Source organism: Mustela lutreola, chromosome 3 (assembly GCF_030435805.1).
Source record: "Mustela lutreola isolate mMusLut2 chromosome 3, mMusLut2.pri, whole genome shotgun sequence".
Classification (NCBI taxonomy): Eukaryota; Metazoa; Chordata; class Mammalia; order Carnivora; family Mustelidae; genus Mustela; species Mustela lutreola.
In genome coordinates, this window is record NC_081292.1 from 112681802 (window position 1) to 112708833 (window position 27032).

Below are 27032 nucleotides of genomic sequence, written 5' to 3' on the forward strand. Positions count from 1 at the left end.
TAAATTAAAGTTAATGTTTAATTATGGAATTTCAGAAATCAAGGTAAAAATGGGGGCACAGCTTGATGGGGAAGGGAACGCTTCTCTGGGGTCCAGAAACCATCTCAAGCCCACTTCTCTTGCCAGTCAGCAGACCACCACCCAGGTCACCGGATTTCATGGCAGCAGGCCTTAGTAGGTGGTCTCTTAGTCTCCCCATTGGGTTCTCTCACTCCTCCTGCACTACTTTGGACTCATGCTTCTACTGCCATCCTCTCCAGCTATGCCCAGAAACTGAACAACACACAGTAGAATTATCAGATGCCTTTCAAGTCACATTCAGGTTGCTTTGAGGTGGGAGAAACTAGTGAGGCCAAAGGACTTCCCCAGGGCCATGGCTGCCAGGCTCTGCTGTGTGCAGCCATCCAGCACCCCACTACAAATAGACCAGCGGCTACTGAAGCAACTGTCCCCTTCAGGTCAGCCACAGCCACCCCCTTGTAGCCAAGGTTTGCAGAAGGCCAACTGGGAAAGAAGTGCGGCTGGGGGGTGGGGGCAACTGAGGGAGAAGGTGTACATATCTGTGGGAGAGAGCAGGTGCCAGGCCACCATGAAATAAAATTCAGTTCTACACACCTCAAGCCTGTGCAGAAGCCACGCAGGCCACCCTCAAAGTAGTCTGTAGAGGTGAGGAACAACGGCCTTGACATCTTTTGCTACCCATGACCGTAGGCAAGTTATCTAACTTTAAGCATCTGTCACCTGCCTGTAAAATGAGGATAATAAAAGTAGCTTCCTCATTGGGCTGTTTTGGAGATTGAGTTAAAACACAAAGTGCTCTGGTGTCTGGCAGACAGAAAGTACTTTTTTTCAGACACTCTTTCTAAGCTCTGGTAAACTTGCTCTCACCCTAAAAGGAAAGAATAACCATTCTCCAACTCCCTTCCCAAATGCACTTGACTTGCTCACAGGACGAAGTTTGGTACCAACGCTGAAGTTCGCTCTGCACTTGGAGGAAGCAATGTGTGGTGTTGCTTTATCCTATCTTTCTGTTTCAACCTCTGCTTATCCTCTCAGCTTGCCCCTGAGCTGCTTCTAACACGACAGCTAATTGATGTGGGCAGTTGATTTTTTTTTTTTTTTACTTAATTTGGTGCCAGAGGCAGTGACTCCTTTTAAGTAATGGAATCAGAGCTCTGATAGTTCTCAGTTAGGAGGAAGTCTGGACTCTGTGAGGGGAAGTTGTGTCTCTTTCCCATTTCAAGTTCCCCCTGGCATGAATCCACCTGGAGTTCAATATGGCTGGCGTAGTCTCAGATAAGTGGGCAGCCCTTGAGTTCCATCGCCCATCTGGAGAGAGGAAATCACAGATCCTGCCCTGCCCGCAGCAGTTGACGGACCCCAGGCCAGCACCCTGAGCTATAACAAAAAATAATGAGATGAAACAGGCAAAAGGATTGTGGCTTTAAGCTACATGGTCTTAAGTTAAAGAAGTGTCCAGCAAGTTCTCTGAACCGAGAGAGAGAGTATGTGAGGGTGATGGAAACAGCACCCCGACTAGCTTATGAAGCCGACCGGCAGAGCTGCATCATACCAGGAAAAAACCACTCAGAAGGTCTTTCAGTTTATAGTTCAAAAATTACATTCCCTCGGTCAACTTTCTAACCTACCTTTGAAGGGACTTCCTTGTCTGAGCTCTGTGCTCAGGATGAGATGAAAACAGAAATAAGGGATTCTAGTGAGCTCTTTGATCCCCATAGGGTTGGGCCAAATGGCCTGAATGAGCTCCAAAATCTCTGAGTAAAGTTGTCTGTCCCTCAAAGTCACAGATGGGAAATTCCGATTCCAACCCCCCACCCCCCGCCCATGGATGAAACAAAACAGTATATCTATTATCTGAGCAACAGGAAGTCAGGGAAATTGTTCCGTCTTCACTTTCCAGTGTAGAATCTTTACCTACACGTCGAAACCCCGTGGTTTAGAGCTTGTCTCATCCTTCATTCCAAAATGCACGGGCTCCCTCTGCCCACGGAGTGGTAGTAACATGCTCTTTCCCAAAGAGAACGGCAGCAAGAACGGAAACGTAATTTATTTTTTATTGCTGAGTTAGGCTTTTGCAAATGATTCTTGCAGACGTATCTTTAATAGATTTTCAGACATATTTTATTTGTTGAAAAATTTCCATGCCGTAGCATAATTTCAATTATTCAATGGACACCAAAGTTTGGGGGATTGTTCCGGCCACTCATTCAGCCCATTGAATGAGCTATATTTATCACGTGAATTGATTACTTTGTCCATTTGAAAATTAGCTCAGATGAAGGGAGATTAGGAGAGAATATGTTTCTGATCTCTTCCTCCTGCAGTCACACAGGGGCTCTTTGCTTCCTTGGAGAAGTTTGGAGCCTGGCCTTTCAGATCGTTTTCAGATGGCTGGGCTCCTGAGGAAGAAGGGCAGGAGGAGGAGGGCATCACGGAGGGCACTGTGCTCCTGAAGATACACTCAACAGAGCTTTGTTTATTCACAGTACAAGAAGTCTAGACATGAACAATCGCTGCTCTTGGTTGGGGGATCGACAATGCCCCTGGTCAGGGTCTTAGCATGTTTTTGAACCAAAGATGGATGCTACCAGTCAGGTCATCACATTCATCAAGAAGAGTAAAGGGAAAAGAATCCATTTAGTATGATCTGTTTCTTTTTATTAGGAAATCAACACCTTTTCTTGAAGCCTCCAGCTGATGACCACATACTTCCACTGTTATCCTTGGTCAAGTCACCATCATATCACCCTAATGTCTTCCAGTTCTCACCCACCTCCTTCTCCTTGATTCATCCTGTCCTTTCCCAATATACCAAGCAGAGTGAGGACATTAAAGTAAAATTCAAAAATGGCTTCTCTCTGCTCCAAGCCCCAATATCTTCCCAGCACACCCAGAGCTAACTCCAGACTCCTCAGAGGGGCTTATGAGGCCCATGTGATCTGGCTATCTTATTTCCACTCTGATCCCTCTTTGACAACACAATCTTTGTACATTCCACGCTAGCCACAGTGACTCCCACTATTTTAAGAAGGCCAGGCCTCCCCTTTGTATCTCTTGTTCCCTCCACTTGGTATGCTTTTCCCCTCTGTCACTATATGGCTGGCTCCTCACCTCCTTCAGGCTTTGTGCACATTTCAGCTTTGCAGTGAGACCTTCCCTGACCACCCTATTCATAATTCCACTTCCCTTCCACCATTCCTTTCTGTGTTTTACTTTACTATTTTTGCAAAGCATTATCTAACATATATACATATTTTTTCCATCTCCCCCGGTGGCCAGAAGAGTGTTTGGCACATACCAGATGGCCATATACTTTCTATTGAATAATGCGTTGCAGCATGCAATCATGAATGGGACAGAACTGTCTTGCACAGTCTCTACTAACAAGTATTTGCTCCTGCCTCTAGAGCAAGAACTGATTGGAAGAAAGGGGGCTAGGAGTGACTTTTGAGTGGTCCACAAATAGGGTGTGTCATATGGATCTACCTGTGAATGGTTGGAGCAAAATTACTCAAATTAATTCTGCTTGCTTTTATTAAGTGAAAATCCCAAAGGTGGTTAGAGTCTTAGGTGTAAGGGAAGGAGAAAAAAGTTAAAAGAAGTCCAGAATCTTCATAGACGGCTTTATGCGCTACTTACTTCTTCAAATTCCCAAGACAACCCTGGAAGAGAGTGGCAAGTTCAGAGACATCCGGTAATGTGGCCACCGACCTTCAGCTGGGATGGAAGGCTACGGGTTTTAGTCTCCAAGTTCTTTGTTTTTCCCACTGTACCAGGTGTCTCCTGATGGACATATCAATGCCCTGATTTTTGCATCAGTAGCTGAGAACATACCTTCTAGAAGCTGAGGGATATCAGTGTCCTCACCTGCCACCTTGGCCAATTACATGGTCTGAAAAAGGATAGGAAACAAAGGATAGGAAGATTTTAATCTCTGGAAAATTATAAGTGTGATTCAGAAAGTCTGGCAATGTTGCCCTGCTCAATATTCCTTTATCCACAGTTAAAGCTTTTATGATTTTAAATACTAACTGAACATGTCTAGTCTCACAAATTTCTCCTGAAATTATCTTGATTTTTTTTTTTTCTATTTCACAGTTTGTTTTCCTGTCACAGGCTCTTGTGTGTCGTCCTTCCTAGAGCACTGAGGAAGAGACCATGTCCTACACACTCACCACAGCATTCTTTCCCATCAGTCAGTCAATATTAAATAAGTGCTTGCTGGTTGATTATAAAATCAAAAATGCAAATCCCCAGGGGAGTGTATTGTACTGGGATATTCCACGTTTGGGGCAGCATGCTGGGGAGAAAGCAGAGTGAGTCACACGTGCCTCAGTTTCCATCCTCGTTCTACCACTTGTCACCTGTTACACCTTGGACTGTTGCCTTTAACCTCCCAGAGCCCTCAGTGTCCACATTCAAAGAATGGGTCTGTAAAGGGCCCAGCACAGTGTCCAGCCTGTCTTGTCCCTGAGTCAGATTCAGAATTAAGGACCCTCAGTTACGGCAGCAGGATATAGCCACTCCAATCCTGCCCCCCCACCCTGGGGTGAAATTCCCCAGCCCAGAAGATAGTGACCCTTCAGTGAAAGGATACTCCAAGGCTTAGATCCATCCCAGGCTCAGCACTCACTCACAACAAGCTCCACTCAGAAGAGGAAACCAAAATCATCACACCCCCTTTCATGCCCTGACACCCAGCCATTGGTCTGGGAGAAGCTGAGAACCACAGGCCCACAGATTCCAGAGTTCCTGACTGACCCCCCTTTCTAAACACCATGCCTGTCCTCCCTACCATTTCCGGGGCAGCTGCTCACCTGTCATACCTGTGTCTTGGGGCCAGGTGGCAGATCCAGCTTCTCACACCTCCTCGGTGCCCTTCCAGACAGTACTTGCCACCCTTAGTCTGAAGCACAGTTGATTATCCCCTTTCCTGAGCCACCCTCAGGATCTACAGCAGAGAAGTTTCTCTCCTCCCCACTGTAGAGATCTGCACTGTCAAGTGTGGCTTGGGGGCCCTGAAATGTGGCAGTCCAACTTGAGATGGGCTATAAGGCCAAAATATCGACCAGATTTTAATGACTTCGTATAAAAATAGTAAAATATTGAATATCTCTTCATATGGATTATATATTGAAATGAGACTATTTTGGATATATTGGGTTCAGTAAATGTACTGTTAAAATGAATTACACTAGTTTGTTTTACTTTTTTTTTAAGTGACTCCTAGAAAATTTTATATTACTTTTGTGGCTTATGTTATATTTCTGTTGTATAGCACTGGGAAGGACAATTCATCATATTATACTGTCATTATTTGTTTTCTTTTGGTCTCACCCACTAGACTGGGCGCTCAAGGAGGGCATGAAGAGTGGCTTCCAGCGTCCCGAGAGGCTCTGTCGAGGGTAATCTTCCACAAATGCTTGTTAAATGAATGAAGGTATGACCAAAACAAACACAACTATTCAGTATTTCTGAAATAATTACAAAATAACTTGGAATTATATGCTATGAATTGCTATTGAATTGCTCACTGATCTCTTTGGTGTGGAGATGACTTTCAATACATATGGTTGGTATGTATGCCCAGTTCTGCCCACAGGTGTAAATGAAATGAATATTCCAGAACAACACTGAACCTTATGCATGAAGACTTAGGCTTGTACATTTATCTCGTAGGTGAGCTGGGATGGCTACCAATTTATAAAACATAAGTAACGATTGCCCTTTCTCAAAATTTGGCTATTTAGTCAGCTGTTCTGTTTATTGCCTTGGGTGAGCCAAGGACCACAGCATGAGCATCACTTGGGAGCTTGTTAGAAATGCAGAATATCCAGTTGCATCCCAAACCTACTGAATCAGAACAAGATCTCTGGTTAATTGTATGCACTTAAAATTTGAGAAGCCTGAGCTATGCATTTTTGTTTCTCAACTCTAAGGAAGAGGACCACCTAGGAACTTGGCTATCATTCCCTTCTACTCTTCACACTTTTTTTTTTTTTTCTAAAAATGTGTTGAATTTTCACTTTGTATAAGATACCATCCTAGACCCTGAGATATGAGGATAAACCAGACACAGGACTGTAGTGGGTTCTGTGACTCATGTCTCCTGTGACTGAGCCTCACCGTGTGTGGGACAGCTGGACACACTGGGTACAGGAGTGGCTGAGAGCTCTACAGGAGGGTAGGACAGGAGTGTAGGGGTCAGAAATGGTGCAAAATGGCCCCCTGTCTTGAGCAAATCTACAGACAGATGCTTTATGAATCATGCATGCTGAGGGTGTCCAGAGGAAAGGAAGCAGCCAATATTGCCCTTCCCTTCAAGAAGAAAACTTTTCCAGAATCTGCCTGTTTCCATGGAGACCCAAGAATCTGCCAAGCTGCCATTAGTTCTCTGGTCCCCAGGCTCAAGTTCCAGCGAGCTTAATTCCCCCTTTGTCTAGTCTCTGGGGTAGTGCTAGTTTCCTTCCTTGGAGGGAATATGGGTTTGTCAGTCTCATCTGTGTGTTCCTGGAGATCCGAATCAACTCAAACTCTAACTTGGCAGCAGTCCCCAGACACTCTGTGCAGTGAAGCCTCAGTTCACTCTCATCCAAATAACCAGAAAATTGAACGACCAGGATTCTTTTCCTCTATTTCTACAATTATAATTGCCTTCACTTCATTAGTCAAATTCCTTGAGCACCTACGGAGCTTACTATAAAGAATAAAGAGATGGCCCTTCCTAACAAGAGCAACTGACAAGAAAACAAGTTATAGCCTAAAAATATTCCCACGGCTCCCATTGCTTCATATATGGAAATTATTGTACAAGTGCATGCCCTACCAGGCTCTGTTCTGAATGGCCCTGGCCCCTCTCATTCCTCCCTGGTGCTCTGTGCATGCCAGCCATACTGGCTGTTCCCACTGCCTCCTCCCCAGCCTTCTCCTCTTCCCCTCATCTTTCTCCTCCTCCTCCTTGAAGGCCCTTATCTGGAATTCTCTTCCCTCCATCCCTCCGTATTCCTAGTAAACTCCTATTCATCCTTCATATCTCAGCTCAAGATCACCTCCTCAAGGAATAGTCCAGATGCTCAATGGACTACATGCCCTAGGTCCCTCTCTGTGCTCTTGAGCTCTTCTTCTTTATACTTTTTTCATTCGTCCCTTAGGACACACCTCTTTTTCCTACGGGTACAAACTTTATTCTGCAGGCTATGGGAATCTGAAAACTTTCAAGCCAGAGAGAGAGAAGATTAAAGTTTGCAAAGATGAATTCAGAAGCTGAGAACAGAGTGTATTTTTTTTTAAAGATTTTATTTATTTATCAGAGAGAGAGAGGGAGAAAGCGAGCACAGGCAGACAGAATGGCAGGCAGAGGCAGAGGGAGAAGCAGGCTCCCTGCCGAGCAAGGAGCCCGACGTGGGACTCGATCCCAGGACGCTGGGATCATGACCTGAGCCGAAGGCAGCTGCTTAACCAACTGAGCCACCCAGGCGTCCCGAGAACAGAGTATATTAAACAAAGGGAGAAACTGCAGGCATAGGAAAGAGACTGGAATGATTATCTTTGAAGCGCCAGGCCTGGGGCTATTTTTAAAATATTATCTTATTTTTTCTTCATCATAGATTTATGGGGAAGGCATTGATGTCCCCATTGTTTGGTTGAAGAGACTGAGACCACAAGGGGTTTAATAACTTGCTCCAGGCCACAGAGCTGGTGTGCCAGGTCTGCCTGGCATCTATAAGTCTACCTCCCAGAGAGACTATTGTAAATATTCCTTTATGTGAAGATATGGAAAGGAAAGAACTGACCTAGCCAAGATATTACATTGTGTTGTACATGGGGACATTGAGTGCAGGAGAGGAACTCATCAAAGATGATTGAAGTTCTCGTCTGGCCAGTTCCTCACAGAACTGTTCCAGACACATCTCCTATGTGTTCCTTTAGCACCCTGTGGATTCCCCCCATCAGAGCATGCTTCATAGATTTTTAAAATCCCCACTCTTCCCCGCCAAGCCCATTGTGGGGTTCACTGCTGGACTGATCCCCCAGTGAGGCAGCCAGCCTATAAGCACCCAGCGAAATCTTGCTAGATGAATATGAGCCAAGGAAGGAAGGAAGGACCACACGCCTGGGAGAGTGAGGATGCCAATGACAGAGTCAGAGAGAGAAGTACCTGGAGCAAAATGCCAAGCATCAGTCAGTTGAAGCAGGTGGATCAGCTGCTCTGGGGGAGACCCAGAGTGTTTGCCTAAGAGGACTTGGTGACTTAATCCCACTAAAGAATGGGACTTTTTCAGGTGCAAGTGAGGTGATCAGATGGGGCATGGTTGCAGCCGCAGAGGAGACTCAGCTCATGTATCCAAGGCTTGGTACAAAATCAATAATGCACAACTGCAAATCTCAGAGAATCCTTAGTGATTTGTTGATGGGAACATTTGGCACTTGAAGAACAATTTATGCCACAATTTTGTCAACGCCTTCCCCATAAATCTATGATGAAACTTTAACAACCCAAAGAATTGGTTTTCCTTGAGAGCTAGCAAGAATGTTCTACAGAGAGAATCCATATATTGGCTCCTAAAATGGCATCTACCTCAAACTTTATCTGTTCCCAATCTGGGGAAGTGTCAAAGAGCCTGCACACCTGTGATCACCATTTTATTCCCTCTGAAAGTTGTAAAAATCCCTCTTCACACTCTAGGGGAGTCTCAATATCTCCCCCACATCTCTCTGCATTGGCTCTCATCAACATCTCCTGAAAACACCATGCCAGTCACCTCCTTCTAATCTACAAATAGTATTTATCCCCTTCTCGCACTTTCCTCCACACTATTAATAGATCCACACTGATCAGAACCAAGAGTAGAAATTACAAGTTCTCGGGATGCCTGGGTGGCTCAGTTGGTTAGACAACTGCCTTCTGCTCAGATCATGATCCTAGAGTCCCGGGATAGAGTCCCGCATTGGGGGTCCCAGCTCCACGGGGAGTCTGCTTCTCTCTCTGCTCTTCTCCTCACTCTTGCTCTCTCTCACTGTTTCTCTCTCAAATAAATAAATAAAATCCTAAAAAAAAAAAAAAAAAGAAAGAAAGAAAAGAAAAGAAATTACAAGTTCTTGAGCTGGCATTCATGATCCTTCATTCTGGCTGTCATCTACCTCCCTGGACTTAACTTCTACTGAGTCTCTTTCCAGGTTCACAGACCACAGTCAAGCCAATTTTTAGCTCCTCCTCTATCCTGTGCTCTGCTTTCCAGCCATATAGTCACTTTCAGCCCACGATGCCTTCTTTCCAAGGACTTTGTCAAAAAATCCTACTGTTCTTCCAGAATTTTCTCAAATACAACTTCCTCTCTGAAACTGATCTAAATTCTCTCAGTGAAAGTTAACCTCTCCCTTTATATATTCCCATAGTACTTCTTTTTTATGGCTGACAATGTTTTTTCAAAAGACTGCCTCATATTGTATTAAGTTCCATGAAAGTTTATGAAACAGCCCAGTTGCATCATGGTCTCATTTTGCATAATATAGTTAAGGTACAACACATCAGCACATCAGTGGGTGGTTCTGGTGTTCTTTGCAACCTAAGAATTTCTGTATTTAATGACCCTAATTAAAACTCTCAACATATCAAAGCAATTTTTAAGAAAAACAACAACAACTAGCTTTGGAAATGTTCGCAATTTGTTAACTTTGTCAAGCTCAATAAACACTGTGTCTTTCTGCTTACAAGTCTTCCAGGGAAAGCTTTGAAATCCTGAAACTTCCCCTCTAATGAGTGGAATTAGCACGGGCAATCATTTTCAAACTTTTCTCTTTTTTCCTTCCTCTCCTATCTCAAGAGAAAAAGAGATTCTATATAGCCTTTAAGGAAAGTCAACTCAAGTATTCATTATCAATTGTCTTCTTTCTCTTTGATAGTTTTTAGCTTACAAGAATATGCTCAAATCTCCACATTTCATTACCTTCTCTTAACCTAGTTCCTCCCTCCATAAATGACAACTACGATACAATCCCAGAAAGGATTGACTATATACTCTCTATCTATAGTTTCTCACTGTCTATTCTCTATTTTTAAATTAAATTTATACTTATATCACACTAAATATAAAATCATTGTGGAAAATTAGAAAATACAGATAAACTAAGAGAAAATTAAAAGCACTTTTATGCAAAACTGCTAAGCACATGGTAAAAACTACATTTCTCAGCCTCTTCTACAGTTTAAGTGCACACTTACATTCCACTGGTGAGTGCAATGTAGTCTCATAATCTACTCACTAATGAAATGTGAGTGGTAGTGCTATGTCCTACTTTTTGGCATGCGCCACAAACCCTCCTGCACAGCCTTCTGTGCTCTTTCCTCTCCCTGGAAGAATGAATTACAAGGACCAAGCAGCTTAGAAAGCCAGGTTTTTTAAAATAGCAGAGTCAATATTAGCCTTGGTCCTAGAAGGACTTTGTGGAGAGAGACCATCTGCTAATATTGAATTCTAGCCCCAGAATACTCCAAGACTAAAAATAAACCTCCATTAAATTTAAGCCATTAAGAAATTGATTTCCAGCATTAAGAAATGACTTACTTCCCAGAGAAACTGGTGGAAATTATTTTTTAAAAATAATTATTCAAAGCCTTTGGTAATGGTCCTAAAGGTAAAAAGCAAATAAAGAAGTACCTATTCAAGAAAATCTATGAAAATTCAGAAAGAAAGAAAATCTATGGTTTCTGAGACAGTACTGTTCCTTTCTTCTCCTTCCCTCCAGCTCAGTAGTTGGACACTTCACCCAGACTGCTTTAGTCAAGAGCCCAGAGCTCCTACTTGGGGACAAGGTATCTCTGTTTCTTATTCCATCCTCAGTACCTTACTGCCAAAGCTAAGTTTTGGGAAAGTGTCATTAAGAAGTAGAGATTCACTTCTTCCACCCAGTTCCTAATCTACCTTGGCTGTAGCACACTGAGTATACTAGGGCCCTGATGGTCCTTACTTTGACTCACAAATCAGTGGTTCTCCACCAGAAGAGGCTAGCTAAGGAAAACCTAGGCTGCTGCCTCCTAACAGTGTTCAGCTCCTAGAGTAGGGGTGTCCTTCAAAAATGCTTACCATTTTCCCTACTCTCAGCCTCAGAGTCCTGCCTAAGCAAAAATCTTAGGGGAAGAACAGATCATAAAACAGATAACTCCTAATCTCTTCCCAAAAGAACTGACTTCATTTGCAACAGAGCATGTAAAAGTTCAAGCCTAAGAATGCTGTCACAAATAATGAGGACTGTAGTGAAAGGCAATCTGAAGGAAATTCGTGAATCAATGAAGATACAGCTAGACTGTAGGCTGGCTACTACAGGAGAGGAATGAGGAATAACCTAGCTGGGAGGAGCTTTCTTGAGATCAGAACAAACATCAAACACTAGCCACAAAAATCATTCCTCCCAAAGAACTACAATTTAACTGGATTAGTTTGCAGAGGAATATACACTCCAGAGCTTTGTTAAAACCCTAGAGCAATCGGGTTGCAATTAATATTAATTAATTAATTAATTAGAGAGTTAATAGCTCTGTGTGAAAGGAGAAGAAAGCTTTATCAGTACCACTGCCTTGTGGCGTCATCCTAGAGTGAGGAACGACATCAGAGGATTAATACTGTGGGAAAGGCAGGGAACAGACTTCACTAAAATGACCCAGACAGTCATTAAACAAATAAGCAAGCAAATAACGACAAGTCTAGACAGTGTTGAGAGGAGACCAATACCCAGAGTTGCTACAATATGTTATCTAAAATGTCAGTTTCCTTTAAAAAAAATTACAAGGAATGCAAAGAAATAGGAAAGTATGACCAATAACAGGCAACAGAAGCTGCCTGTCAGAGCGAACAGAGAGAAGATTTAACATAAAAAAGGTTTCAAGATAGCCATTATAAGTATGTTCTCAGAACTATAGAAAAGCATGATTAAAGAAGTAAAGGAAGAGGCGCCTGGGTGGCTCAGTGGGTTAAAGCATCTGCCTTCAGCTCAGGTCATGATCTCAGTGTCCTGAGATTGAGCCCCACATCTGTGGGCTCTCTGCTCAGCAGGGAGCTGCTTCCCCATCTCTCTCTGCCTGTCTCTCTGCCTACTTGTGATCTCTCTCTGTCAAATAAATAAATAAATCTTTTAAAAAACCAAGTAAAGGAAGGCTTAATAACAATTTTGCATCAAATAGAGAATATCAATTTAAAATAGAAATTATTAAAAAATGAAAATTCTGGAGATGAAAGGTACAAAGCATTAAAAAAAGACAGACTCAAATTACTAAAATCAGACATGAAAGAGGGAACATTATTACCAACCCTACAGAACTAAGAAGGATTAGACTGGATGAAATGGACACATTCCTAGAACAATGCAAACTACATAAACTGAATAAATTGACCTAAAACAAGTAAAGAGATAAAATTAATGATCAAAAAACTACTCACAGGGGCACCTGGGTGGCTCAGTGGGTAAAGCCTCTGCCTTCAGCTCAGGTCATGATCTCAGGGTCCTGGGATTGCATTGGGCTCTCTGCTCAGCAAGGAGTCTGCTTCCCTCTTTCTCTGCCTGCCTCTCTGCCTACTTGTAATCTCTCTGTCAAATAAATAAATAAATAAAATCTTTAAAAAAAAAAAAAAAAAAAAACTACTCACAAAATAAAGCCCAGGTCTTGATGTCTTCACCACTGAATCTGACCAGTCAGTTAAATTAGAATTAACACCAATTCTTCACAAACTCATCCAAAAATATAAGTGTAGATATCATCTTACAACTCATTTTGTGAGACCCAAAATTAATAACAGAACCAAGAAGATACCACAAGAAAATTACAGACCATTATTTCTTATGAATATGGATGTAAAACTCGTCAACAAAATGCTAGCAAACAATATCCAGCAGTGTATAAAGGAAGTTATACACTATGATGAAGTGGGATTTACCCCAGAGATGCAAGTTTGGTATAAAACAGGAAAATCAATAAATGTAAGCCATTATAACAATAACACAAAAACAAAAATGATATGATCATCTCAATAGACACAACAAAAGCATTTGGCAAAATCCAACATTCTTTCAGGATAAAAACACTTAACAAACTAAGATCAGAAGGAATTTCCTCAACATGATAAAGAACATCTATGAAAACCTCAGAGCTAATAATTTACTTACTGGTGAAAAATTGAAGGATCAGGAACAAGATCAGGAACAAGACAAAGATGCCCATTGTTGCCACTTCTATTTAACATTGTACTAAATGTTCTAGCTGGGGCAATTAGCCCACTTGGGCTGCTATAAGAAAAATACCACAGACTGGGTAGCTTAAACAATAAATATTTTTTCTCACAGTTCTGGAAGCTGGAAATCCAAGAGCAAGGCACCAACAGGTTCTTTGTCTTGTAAGAACATGTTTCCTGGTTCAATGATCAGTTTTCTCACTGTATCCTCATATGGCAAAAGGGCCAAGGGAGCTCAATAGAGTCTCTTTTATAAGGCTCTGCATTCAAAACTTGATCACCTTACCAAACACCCTACCTCCTAATGCCACCACATGAGAGGTTAGGATTTAAACATGAATTTGGGAGAGATACAAATATTTAGTCAATAATAGCACTTAATAAAGAAAAATAAATAAAAGGAAATCATATTGGGAAGGAAGAAGTAAAACTATCTCTATTGACAGGTGACATGCTCTTATACATAGAAAATCCTAATGAATCAATTTTTAAAAAACCATTTGAAATAATAAATGAGCTTGGCAAAGTTGTAAGGTACAACATCAATAGGTAAAAATCAATTGTATTTTAATACACTTGTAATAAATTATCCAAAGATGAAATTATGAAACAATTACACTCATAATAGTATTAAAAAGAATAAGATACTTAGGAATAAGTTTGACAATAAAAGTACAAAATTTGTATGCTGAAGACTACAATACATTATTGAAAGAAATTGAAGAATTAAGTAAATAAATAAACATGCTATGTTTATGGATCAAAGGCTCAACATTATTTTAAGATGGCAATCATCACATGTAACATTGTGTGTCAACTATACTTCAAGAAATAATAAAAATACGGTCCTACCTTTCAGAAAGTGGTTGTTTTTCTGTTTCCAGAATTGCTGTTCTTCTTCTCTTCGATCTGCCGATGGATTTTCAGGTGTTTGCAATCTTTAGATAAGCTATCTAGCTGATCTCCGGCTAGCTGAAGCAGTCTCAGCTTGCTACTTCTCCGCCATCTTGACTCCTCCCCCAAAATAATAAAACTAAGTTAAGTTTTTAAAAATAATAAAACTAAGTTAAGTTTTAAAAGATGCCAATAATCCCCAAACCAACTTACAGATTCAAAGCAGGATCCATCAGATTCCTAGTGGACTTCATTGTAGAAATTGACAAGCCTTTTCCAAATTCATATGGAATTGCAAGGAATACAAAATAGCTAATAAAATTCAGAAAAAGAAGAAATAGGGGGATTATACTTCCCAATTTTGAAACTTACCACAAAGCAATGGTAATCAAGATAGATTGGTATCAGCACAAGATTAATATAAATGATGCAAATCAATGGAATAGAATTTGGATTCCAGAAATAAACCCAAACATCAATGGTCAACTGTTTTCCACAAGAGTGCTGAGACCATTCAAAAGGGAAAGAATAGTCTTTTCAACAAACAGCACTGGAACAACTGGATAGCTACATGCTAAAGAATGGAACTGAAACTTTTCTTTACACCATATACAAAGATAAATACAAAATGAATCAAAGACCTTAATGTAAGAACTAAAACTATAAAACTCTCAGGAGGGAACATAGAGGTAAATCTTTATTCACGACCTGGTATTTGGCAAAGGAGTCTTAGATATGACCGTAATGATAAGCAACATGAGAAAAAAAAAAAATGAACAAATTGGTGAGGACACGGAAACTTGAAATGTTCGTACACGGCTGGTGGGGATTTAAAATGATGCAGCCACTTTAGAAAACAATCTGGCAATTCCTTGAACAACTAAATACAAAGTGACCAATATGACCAACCAATTCTACTTCTAAGTATACACACCCAAAGTAAGTTAAAATATATTCCACACAAAAAAATGTACTTGAGTGCTTGTAGCAGCATTATAACAAGCAAGGGTGGAAACAACACAATGTCCATAGGCTGAGGAATGGATAAATAAAATGCAGTATATTCCATCAAAAGGAATGATACTGATCCAAGCCACAACATGGACCAACCTTGAACACTTGCTGAGTGAAAGAAGTCCATGACAAAAGCCCACATATTCTATGATTCAGTTCACACTAAATGTCAAGAATAGGGACATCTCCAGAGACAGCAAGTAGATCAGTGGTTACTTATGGTTGGGAGGTTAGCAATGTAGGAATAAAGGGGTGATGGTTAGCTAAGGGGGATGGGGTTTCTATTTGCGGTGATGAAATGCTCTAAAATTCGCCATGGTGGTAGCTGTATGTATCTGTAAATATACTAAAAAACCTTGAATTGCACATTTTAAAAAAGATAATTGGATAGTGTATGAATTATATCTCAATAAAGCTGTTTTTAAAAGTTTGAGCCATTGACCATCGGTGTCTATTTGCTACAATGGTTCAGACTATCCTAACCAATAGAACCCATAATCTCACAACGCGGTGATACACTTATTTTGATATATATCCTCTGGACTTTGTTTTGCAGGAATATAGTTTTAAATCAAACCAATATTCTTTAAAATGCATTCTTCCACTTAATTATAACTATTTATGTCAATACATGTCTCTTTTTCATTTCATTTGCTATGCAGGACTAAAAACTTTGTTTTATTACAGTTTAAAATCTTGAGTTTGTCAAATAGCTAAATTTTCCTTTTCTTTCAGTTTTACTTTTCATAATAGTATGAATTTTTTAGCTTTTCCCCCATATTTGTGTTATGTTTTATATTCTAAAGGATTTCCTTAACTTCATTACACCACTTCTTTTAGCACATTTATCTCCAACCTTCTATCTTTTTCTCTGAATATACCTTCATTATGGCATCCTATTGTTTTTCACAAACGTAAAATCTTCTCTTATGTGGCTGAAAGTATTGGAAGGTTTTGTCTGATCTCTGCATTGTCTGACTTCTCCAGGTTCTTTTTCTTTTCTTTTCCCTGTTTGTTTTATGCTCTGTGTTTCATCATAAAGGACTCTTCTGAGTATATGTTCTTCATTGGCTTTCTGTTCACGTCTAAAAGTGAGACACTAAAGCATGGCTGGAAGCTGTGGTTGAGTGCAGTATGCTAACTGGTGAGCTCAATGAGCGGTGAGGGAGCGAGTATCTGATGCCTTTACTGTGGTTCCTTAATGTCCGTATGTGGCCTTATTCTATCTCACACGAGACAGTTTCTCCAGGCAGAAGTCCTCCGACCTCCCGGCCTTCACACTTTCAGCTGCCTGGTTGCTGAGAAAGGCGACAAGGCAGAGGTTACCTCACCAATATGTGGAGTTTCCCTTGATCCTCTTCGCATCCTCCTGCCTTACTGCTTTGTGGCCACTCTTAAGTCCAGAGCTTCCCCCTCCCAGTTTCTCTCTTCAGCTCATTCTGACCAGTTTTCCAGGCCTCTGCAATGAGGAGTCTCTTATCTAAGTCCTTCATGGCCTCCATCTTGCTGAATCCCAACGATGTTTTCCTGCCCTCATCTCAGCCTCACGGAAGAATTGGACACAGTTTAGTGTTCCTTCTTTCCAGAAACTCCGTATTTACTCCAGAACAAGAGATCTCTTTGTTACCTGGCAATCCATTTCCCACAGTCTTTGTAAATATAATATAGACATGCCACTCTCCTGCTTAAAATATTTGAAAGCTTCCCCACACACTTTGAAAGCATCTGGCTTCCTCACCATAACCCACAAGGCTCCACATCACCTCTCCTTGTCTGCCCCTCACCTCATCTCTAACTACCCACTGTGCACTCACTCTGCCCCAGACACACTTGCCTTCTTTCTGTGGCTCCAAAATATGGATTCGGTCCCCAGGGGGCAAGGGGGTAGGAGTTTTTCACTTATGCTCTCCACTAAGCGCTCTTCCCTCAGATCTTTCTGAGGCTGGCTCCTTCTCATTATTCATTTCTCAGTTCAAACATCTCCTCCTCACCCAATTCAATTATGTATTCCCACCACCATTACCCCAGCTACCCTTACTGTAAGAAGCTCTTCTGCTGCCACCATGACATTTAAATAATTATGTGAGAATATCTTATTTTTTTATATACGATCTGCCTGAATTCTCCACAAGAATGAGGTGTTGTCTGATTTGCTCACAAGTGTCATCAATTGGTGCCTTGGCGTGCAGCAGTCCTTCATAAGTGTTCGCTGCATGAGGGAGTGACGTGACTCTACAGTCAAGAGCCAAGGCTTCCATGAGAAATCACTGCAGTATAGCTCAGTGAGTGACCTATTTTCAGCTCAGACTACTACCTAGAAGTAACTCTTCCCAACAGAACAGACTCAAATTCTCCTCAATCACCATGGTTCCTAGAACTACTTAGCACCTCAGAGAACACAGAACTTTTAACTAGAAAGTCAGGGGACATACCTCAAACAGACATTTCTCCTCAGTAGAAAAACAGGCAACCAGCAAGCAGGACCATCTTTTGAAAAAATTAGTCACAATAAAGTCAGCACCTTAAAACAGAACTTTGGACAAGTACACAAGTAAATATTAAGAGTCTCACACAGATAAGTGCAATATACAATTAGCAGGAGAGCATCCAAAATAGTCTAAAAGAAGGACTGTTCCCTTGGTCCCACTGGTCAGAGGTTCTCGCCACTGTCTCAGCGTAAAAGAATTAAATGTTGCCACCAAAATTTGTCTTTTAGTTTTCAAGTTATATAAATATGCAAAGTAAAGTATATAATAAAATGGTGCTGGATTAGTCACTGTCAATGAATTCTGACTTAAAGAATTTCTCTCAATATTTCTTACATACAGTACCCAAACAGATGGACTGTGCTGTGATTTCTTAAAAATTTGACCAATTTTTGGCCTTACAATTCTACTTTAAGGAAGTTAACCAAAGGAAATAATTAAGAATGTGCATTAATTTTCAGCTATAAGAATACTCAGTACACTATCATTTATAATAACAATCTAAATGTCCAACAATAGGAGGCACCTGGATGGCTCAGTGGGTAGTGCATGTGACTCTCAATTTTGAGGTTGTGAGTTCAAGCCCCATGTTGGGCATGGAGCCTCTTTAAAAAATTAAAAATAAATAAATAAATAAATATCCAACAATAGGAGATTGATTATATCCATTTACAAAATTATTCCATGGATAAATATTTATTGGCAGAGAATTAGTTCATTAGTTTGGAAAAGGCAGGTTACAAAGCAATATGATCCCATTGTATTCATACAATTGTATATAATATAAATTTAAGAAAGAGTAAAGGGGAAAGGAAGGGCATAGACTAAGCTGAGATTTTAAAGAATTTTCTCTAAATAGTAATTTTATACAAGTTTCATTGTGTTTTTTTATCCTAATCTAAATTTTTTCTTATAATAAATAGTTGTTACCATTGCAAAATGAAAAAAAAAAAAAAAAAAAAGCTGCAGCATGCCTGGGTGGCTCAGTGGGTTAAGCCTTGGCCTTAGGCTCAGGTCATGATCTCAGGGTCCTGGAATCGAGTCCCACATCAGGCTCTCTGCTCGGCAGGAAGCCTGCTTCCTTTCTCTCTCTCTCTCTCTCTCTCTCTCTCTCTGCCTCTCTGCCTACTTGTGATCTCTCTCTGTCAAATAAATAAATAAAATCTTTTAAAAAAAGCTGTAAAATTAAAATAGGAATTTTGTTGATGATCAGAATAGGCATAATCAGTTAAGAAACATTCTTCATAGTATTTCTTAATGGGTTTATTCTACCCAAAAGTACCATATGCCACACACACAGACAATACCGACCATTAAGTCTAAAATAGCCTGACAGAGTGCAACAGACACCTCCGATTCAGATGTTTCCCAGCACTTTCTTCTCCCTGTCTGATGCTCACCCCACGAAGCCCTTTCCATGTTTTCCCTCCAGCATCCCGGCAGTCTTCGCTTCCTTTCCCAGGAGCTCCTGTCTCAATCACCCTGGGCTGCCATTACAAAATACCACAGATTGGATGGCTTAAACAGCCGACCTTTATTCCTCATGTTTCTGGAGGCTGAAAGTTCACACTCAGGGTGCTGGCTGATTCAGTTTCTGGTGAAAGTTTTCTGTCTGCTTGTAGAGGGCACCTACCCCTCTCTTCTCATGGTCTTTCCCTGTGCATGCAAGCAGGGAAAACAATCTCTCTCTTCCTCTACTTGTAAGGCCACTAATACCATCTTGAAGGCCCCACCCACATGACTTTTTATAACAAAATGACCTCCCGCAGGCTCCGTCTTCAAATACCATCACTTTGGGGGTTAGGCCTTCAACGTGTGGAGGAGTGTGGTACAATTCTCAACCCACGACACTCCTCTTTCCCTAATTACACACGAATGTTTTCCAGGGATCTGTCCTGATGCCTTACACATTCTTCATCATTCACACACATTAATGGTTTCCATCCCATTTTTTTAAATCCCAAATATGTCCCAAAAGATTCAAACTCCAATCCCAGACCTAATCTCCCCCGAGTCCCACAAAGAGTTCAAACTCACATGCCCTCTCACATGCCCTGAAGTGTTCATCCTCTTCCAAACCTCCTTCTTCCCCATATTCACCACTGTGGGAGATGCATGGCATGACCATCCACCCATTTACCTGTGCTGGAAGACTCACTAGCAGCAGATGGCCTAGACTCTTCCTCTCATCCATAATGGCTAGGCACTCATTTTCTATCTGAAGCCTTGGCCACTCCTGCCCATAGAAAGATGCAAAGTATTTAAGAGGTATTCGGGCTGTGAAGCACTGGCAGAGAAAAGGGGAAATTGCTCAATCCAGAATCTCAGGACTCAGAATTCAGAGCTTAGCATGACAGGTGTGACTTGCCTTGTGTGGAACTATCAGATACTGATATTGACGTGGCCAGGCCACGAAACCCAGAACCTTGGCCTTCCTGACCTGGTGGACATCTCATGGAAGTGGACTGTCAAAACCTCCAAAATACAGGACCCATCCAGGAGAAGAGAGACAATAGTATGTCACAAATGGCATATCATCTGCTTACTTGAGGTTTTAAAAGCAAAATAAAAGCAGCCTTGGACTGAGATGAAGTCTTCCTTCTCACCAAATCTGTCCTAACCCCCATGGGTCCTGCAGGTTTCTAGAACATGTCCCAAATTTCTTTTCCCCATTCCTCTTCCCTCTTGCTCCAGCCATTTCTCATCCAGTTTAAAGCTCAGCTCCTCGTTTCCTCCTTCACTCAAATCTCTTCTGACTCTCAGCTACTGTCCATGTTGTCCCAGGAATGGTCTTTCAACATATCAGTCTAACACATTTCACCCCCTGAAACCCCTGAGACGACTTCCCATTATCCCCTAGAACAGGGATCCTTTATGACCTGGCTCCTGCTTGCCTGTCCATACCTCCACACCTCATTCTCACTCATTCTTGACAAATTTGCTCTTCTCCAGCAAGCCACGTTTCCTCGGTTGCCTCCAGTCCTTGCGTATGTGTCCACCCTCACTGGGACTCCCGTTTGCAGCCTCCCAGCTCGTCTCCCCAGGGGAACTTCGCTGGGAGCCCTCCCCAACACCACCCCCAGAGATTTCAGAGTTCCTTTCTACTTGCCCCTGTTTTACCTTGTATATAGCCTTTGAGGTAGCCAGACCTCACTATCTTGTGGACCTCTAACTCCTCCGTGATGTATGCATTTACAGAAGAGCTCTGAAGTCCTTCTTACCTTTCTTCACACTTACATTTTTGAACTTAGATTAAATGTTCGATATTTTGGAATGAGTTGATTAACAAGATGAAGAACAAATCAAACGACCAGGTGGCACCAAGGACAATAGACATTACCTCTAGGGTTAAAATATGCTTCAAAAGTGCTTGGGAATCCTTGTGGTCATGAATATGGGACATTGGAATTGGGAGAATAAAAAGGGTAGGGGGCCTCTCTGTGATACACGGAAATCAGGAAATTCAGGGTAATCCAAAGATGGAAAGACATAGGAAACTGGCCTAAAGAAATTTGCAAGCTTCTGTAATGTAGATTTGGTGATTTTCCAATACCCAGGAGAAGGAAACATTGGAGCTTTTCCTAGGAAATAAACCCACATTTCCTTAGAAAATAAACCCAACATTCCTTAGCCAAAAAATGACCCTGGGAAAACAAATCTCCCTGGAAGCAACATCCTTTTAATCAGGGTCCCTGAGATGTGACCTGCCCAGGCAGCTACTGGACCTCTTCTGCCATTTTATATTTCCTCTTTAATCAAATCCCTGGATGCCACAGTTCTCAACTTGCAGAGATTTAAAAGGCACTTTGATTAATGGACTTGATCAGTGTCTGCTCTTGTTTAACCACGGTGTTCTCCTCCACGTTTCACATTTCACACCCACATAGCACCATTCCCCTTTTATTACAGGAACTGAAGAATGTGATGGTCTGCCAGACAGCAGAGTAATTTATGAAAAATATATTTTTAAAGGGAGAGTGTATTAAAACTTGAAAAGAACTCAGTGCCTGTTGCTATTTTAATTTTAAATAGGCTATGCAAATAATTAAATGTCAGGTCATATTGACACCATCAAATTTAGGAGAGTAGAGATGGTATACAGCTCAAGAGTCCTAGGGAATATTAAATCAGATCAGATTTACTAGGGCACTGAAACATATCTTGCTTTTGACATGAACTAACAGTATCGATTGGGTTAAAAATGAGCCAATTTTCAAAAACCTAAAAACCTCTACCTGCTACAAATGTTTCCACATACACCACAATTCTTTAAAAAGAGATAAAAAGAAATCGAGATGAATTTGTAACTTTATATTTAATCACTAAATCCCTCTTCGGTGGTTTTTTTTTTTGTTTTTTTGTTTTTTTTTTCTCAAGCCTCTCCTGCCTTACACTAGCCTATTTCAAATATTGACTTCCAAGAAAGGATGGATGAGAACAGCCAATATTCAGGGCTAAGGTAATGGATACTGCTCGCCTTACTTTAAAATAGTTTAATTTGGATATTTACCTGAACTTTGCTCATGGCGTTGTACACTTGAGTCTTAATTGGTCACACAAATGTGCTCTGTGTACTGTGTACTATGGTGCAGCTATTCTAGATTAATAGGGAAGTCAAACATCCCTTTAAAATGACACTGAGAAAACACAAGTGGTCAACGAACAAATATTTGCTGTGGGAAGAATTGCATAATATCATAGGAGTTCTGTGATGAATAAGACACTACAGTACTTTTGAGGAAAGATAACAGCAGAAAATATACTTTTCTCCTTTTAAATTCTTAATTGGTGGTTAAAGGAAATTCCTATTCCCAGAGTACCCAAAGACTAGTCAATCTGAATCAAGCTGCATGTCAGGAGGAAACCAGTTTTTCCTCCAGGATTGGTTTGTCCAATGACCCAACCCTATGATGACAAAAGCTTGGCACTAACATCACGACTTGTCTATCCATGCACTATGACAGACACCACTAATCAATTACAGTGTTTGAGCAGAAATTCCACAAATATTTACTGAGTTTTCCCTACCCATCTGCACCCTAAAATGCACAGAGACATTGTAGGGGATGAGAGAAAAAAAGTCCTTGCCCTCTTGGAGCTCACATTCGAGGAAGAGAAGAGGCAATGCACAGGGAAGATTGATCATTTCAGATAATGAGAGGTGTTAGAAATACAGCTAAGCAAGGAAACCTGATAGAGTATGGCTGAGAGGATGGGGGAGGAAGGAGTGGTTAAAGTCCTCTCTGTAGAGGTCACTTTGAGGAAGAAACTTGACCAGGGAGAGAGGGCCAGCAGTGAGCAGATCTGACGGACTCCTCCTAAGCACAGCACTGCAGGTGGCCATTAACTGCTGATTAGCTATGGATGAGCCCCGTGCAAGGCATGCTGGGGGATGCGGAGAAATCTAAGGTGAAAAAGCATTCCGTATAGCTATGGGAACACATTTAACAACATCAAACACCCCGGGATTCTGAAACACGGTATGGAAGGAGGATGTGGAATGCTTGGATTCTAGTCTTCCTCTTAGAATCTTGGTTTTCTCATCAGAAAAATGAGAGGGTGGACCAAATGATGTGTCAAAGTCTTTTTAGATCCTATGACCAACAATTCTCACTAAAAAGTAAAATAGGGTTTTAAACAGTTGGAGAGATGAGATAGATTAAGTAGAGAAGTCCTTCCGTGACTGGGGTCATATGAACAATCAGATGAGAACTAAGATAGAGCTATGCCTTCCTGAAGGCTTCTTGGAGGTTTCAGAAAAAACCATCATCAGTCCCTAGTTTTTCAAACAGCTTCAAACTGCCACAATCCAAAGCAGTTTTTACCTTGAAATCTGGTTGAAAAATTAATTGGTGTGATCTTCCCAGCCATCCGCATATTCAAAATCAACATTCCAATATGTCATCTGGTCATCTCTGAACACAAAGGGCTGCACAAAGGCAAATCACAACGCTGTAGAATAAAGAGGAAAGAGTTGTCAGGGATTCATATAGAAGAGTTCACCTTTCGCTGCTGCCTGACAACAGGAGAGCCAGCACAGAGCGCCACAGGAGAGAATTATAGGCTTGCATGGTAATGATGGGTCTGGATCAAGACTCAGGTATTTAGTTCAAAAATTCCTGGTCTTGCTTCACAATGGCATTAAAAGCAGGTCCCAAGTGCATGAAAATATCCCATCTTACAAGCAGTAGTTCAAGTTTGGGTCACCAGCCATAAGACAGATACTTACATGTGAGTTTGGATGATAAATGATTGAAATTCACTTTGTGGGTACAAAGTGCTTCCTAAATTCTTAACCTCCAGAGAGACTTCAACTTAGAGTTACTCACCATCTGGACTTCTCCAGGGTCACACAGGGTCCCTGTTCCTTTTGTAAATATTTCATGTTCTGCAGGAGTCTCTTCACAGTTCTCACTGTGGCTGATGGGTACTGGCTTGGATCTTGCCATCCCAGCAGACCAAGAGATCCAGGACAAGCCAAGAATGGTCTCTTGAGTAACTTCTGATTCACAAATAGCCTCACCGATTTACTATTTCTCAGTTTTTTCCATGCTCTGAAGCAAAATATGGAACTATCTCTGTGACTTATTCCAGATCACAGGGATGGATGCTTTCTCCAAAGAGAAGTCCTTACAACCAGCTCAGTGCTTTCGGTCCACAAAAACTGTCCATTGGCCAAGGTACAGACCCCACTTCTCAGCCAGGAGCTAAACAGGAGAATAACCAAAGGCTTACATTCTCTGGAAACGTAACAGGAAAGGACAGTGCCGACATCATCTCCTCTATCTCCCTCCCTAAAGCAACAGTTCAAAAGACATTCATTCAACATGGTTTTGGCCTGCACTCTAGAAATCCTTTAGGGCCAGGATGGAGTTGTACTGGCCAGAGAATTCATGGTTAGTGATAGAACACAGCAGCAATACTATGCCCTGTTCCTAATACTCAATCTTCTCATTTATAAAATGAAGCTTTGCATCTTTCTTGTAAGGCCTTAACATCCATGGTAGCCTGCTTGTTGGATAAGCCTGCTAGGTGTTCGAAACTCATCTCTGGCACTTACCGTTTCGGCAGCCTGACCTCAACTTACTTGTTCATGTAACAAAATAATGCCTACCTCACAAGATAATTGTAAGAAATAAAATTAGCTAAGCATATGAGTGTTAAACCACAGTGAGCTGTTTCACCTTCGTACATTACCATCCAGCACAGTTCCCTCCCCATGGAGATGCTCTCTAAATGCTAGACTGATTACTTATTGGACTTAAGCTGAGAACAAAATTGGACCCTCAAGGTAACCCAAACCCTGTTTGAATGAAGAGTTTATCTGGACCACCTCCGTTGAAGGTAGAGACCCAGGCTAATCACACCTCCCAACTTGTCACGTTTGGTTAGCGCATCCAGCCCTGCAACATGAAGGAGCCATGTTGAGAGAAAAGGAAAACCGGGAACCTAGGCGCGAGTAGTAAGTGCATATCTCTTTCACTGTTTTCTTGTCTTAAGAACACACCATTTTATTATATCTCATGATTTGTAGGTCTGGAATTCAGGCCAAGTTTAGCAGGAGGACATTTCAGTTCCACATGGAAGTAACTGAGGTCAGTCTGTGGTATTTCAGGGGTGAACTCGCTGGACTCAAGGGTCCAAGACAGTTTCACTCACATTTTGGAAGCCCTGGCAAGACTGTCGGGAGGTCTGTCCTCAGATGGACCATCAGCTGGAGCCACAGAATGCAACTATGCCAACATGGCAGTCTCAGGGGAGCCAAACATCCCACACAGTAAGTTGGGAGTCTTGAGGTAGCATTCTACAAGACCAAGGCAGGAGCTGAAAGGCTTTTTCTGACCTTTCTTTGGAAGGCATGCACTGTTGCTTCAGCCACATTATATCGGTCCACTGGTTCTACTGAATGACTGAGGCTGATCCAGGTTTCAGGGGACAAGTATCTTTAATTTAGCTCAGTACCCAAGCCTCAGTTCTGCTGCATAGAACCAGCTATGCGTATAACCTCTTTCATCTTCTCATCCTTCCCATTGTCACCACCAATGTCTTCATCATATAATGAGAATGCTAAGAATGAGACATCTCCAGGGTAACAAAAAACCCCAGCAGGTAAGGACTGAAGGAACCTCTGCTTGCCACCCTCTTGAAATATCTGGCTGTGTCCAGTCAGCTTTCATTAGCCAAGAACCTAGAATACCAAAGATCTTCCCAAAGTCTCTACTTCACAGAGATGAACACTGTCAACAGGAGGTTCTCTAGAGGCTGACACTTCCCAGGATGCTGTCTGTCACCTACTGTTGATGGCAGGCATGCTGAAATGTGAAGGGAATCAACCTTCCACAGAGAGGACAGGAAAATTGGGCAGTCAATAGGCTGTGTACTTCTGCAGTTGGTAGCCATCGTGCAAAAGGGACCCAAGTTTGCTCAGACTTGTCAGGGTGCTCAAGCCTTCTTCATTAGTATTAGCATCCAGGGTCTTACAGCAACGGAAGTTTGATTTTTCATGTGCTGCATTCATTGTGGGTTGACTGCAGCTTTGTTCTGCATCATCTTTACTCCAGGACCAAGGCTGAGAAAGTAGCCTCTATCTAGAACACTGTCAGTTGTCACAGCGGAGGGAAAGATGGACTCCGGGCTTTTTATTCTTCTGCTCAGAAGTGGCTCCTGCCACCTGACACACACGTGTCATTAGTCAAAGCAAATCAAATGGTTACACTGAATATCAAAGGATCAGGGTGTGGGGCCCTCCCACCACAGAGAGGGGCCCTCACACCACAGAGAGGGGCCCTACAGAGAAGGGTGCCACAATATTTGTTGAATAAGAACATAATCCACCACTGTCTGTACACTGTACACCATATATGCAGTTCCTTCCCCTGTGCTCATAAGTGGACACTTACCCTTCCCAAGGGAGACAGCCTCCAATGCCCCTCCAGGGGCCATTCTGAGCTCAAAGTCCAGGATGCATGCATATGGCGCAATCACCTCTCTAGCAAGTTTGGCTGTGCCTCCTTTAGGAGGGGACACTTCAGTAATTAAGTATGTCACTTGCTCCAACAGAGAAATTCAATATGCGGTTAGGGCAGGGACACAATAAATACTCCCATTTGGAAGTGGAAGCATGAGAGTCATTATCAGTCATTCCAGTCCCTCCAAGCAGACATTACAAGCAGTCCCTTGTCCTAAGGGTAGGACACATTCTTTGGTTAGCTCCCAATGATTCTTCCCAACCCCCAGAGAAACTCACAAGTCCACTATTCTCTATAGTCTGTGGCTCTACCTGCTGACAGGTCCTTCCTTTCTCACTATCCTCCTTTGCTATATCTAAAAAGGAATATGATCCTCTTTGGGGGTTAATCAAAGCTATCACCCTACTCCTGACCTATAAAATGTT

The 27032-nt window shown here is 41.8% G+C and overlaps 1 long non-coding RNA gene across 1 annotated transcript; it reads right to left on the minus strand.

Annotated features, from left to right (window-relative positions):
* Positions 1 to 1986: 1986 nt before the first annotated feature.
* Positions 1987 to 17783, minus strand: LOC131826939 (uncharacterized). The gene is made up of 4 exons (XR_009351809.1): positions 17585 to 17783; positions 14352 to 14450; positions 12456 to 12603; positions 1987 to 3913 (listed from the first exon to the last, which is right to left on the minus strand). It is a non-coding gene; the product is annotated as an uncharacterized LOC131826939 (long non-coding RNA).
* Positions 17784 to 27032: the final 9249 nt, after the last annotated feature.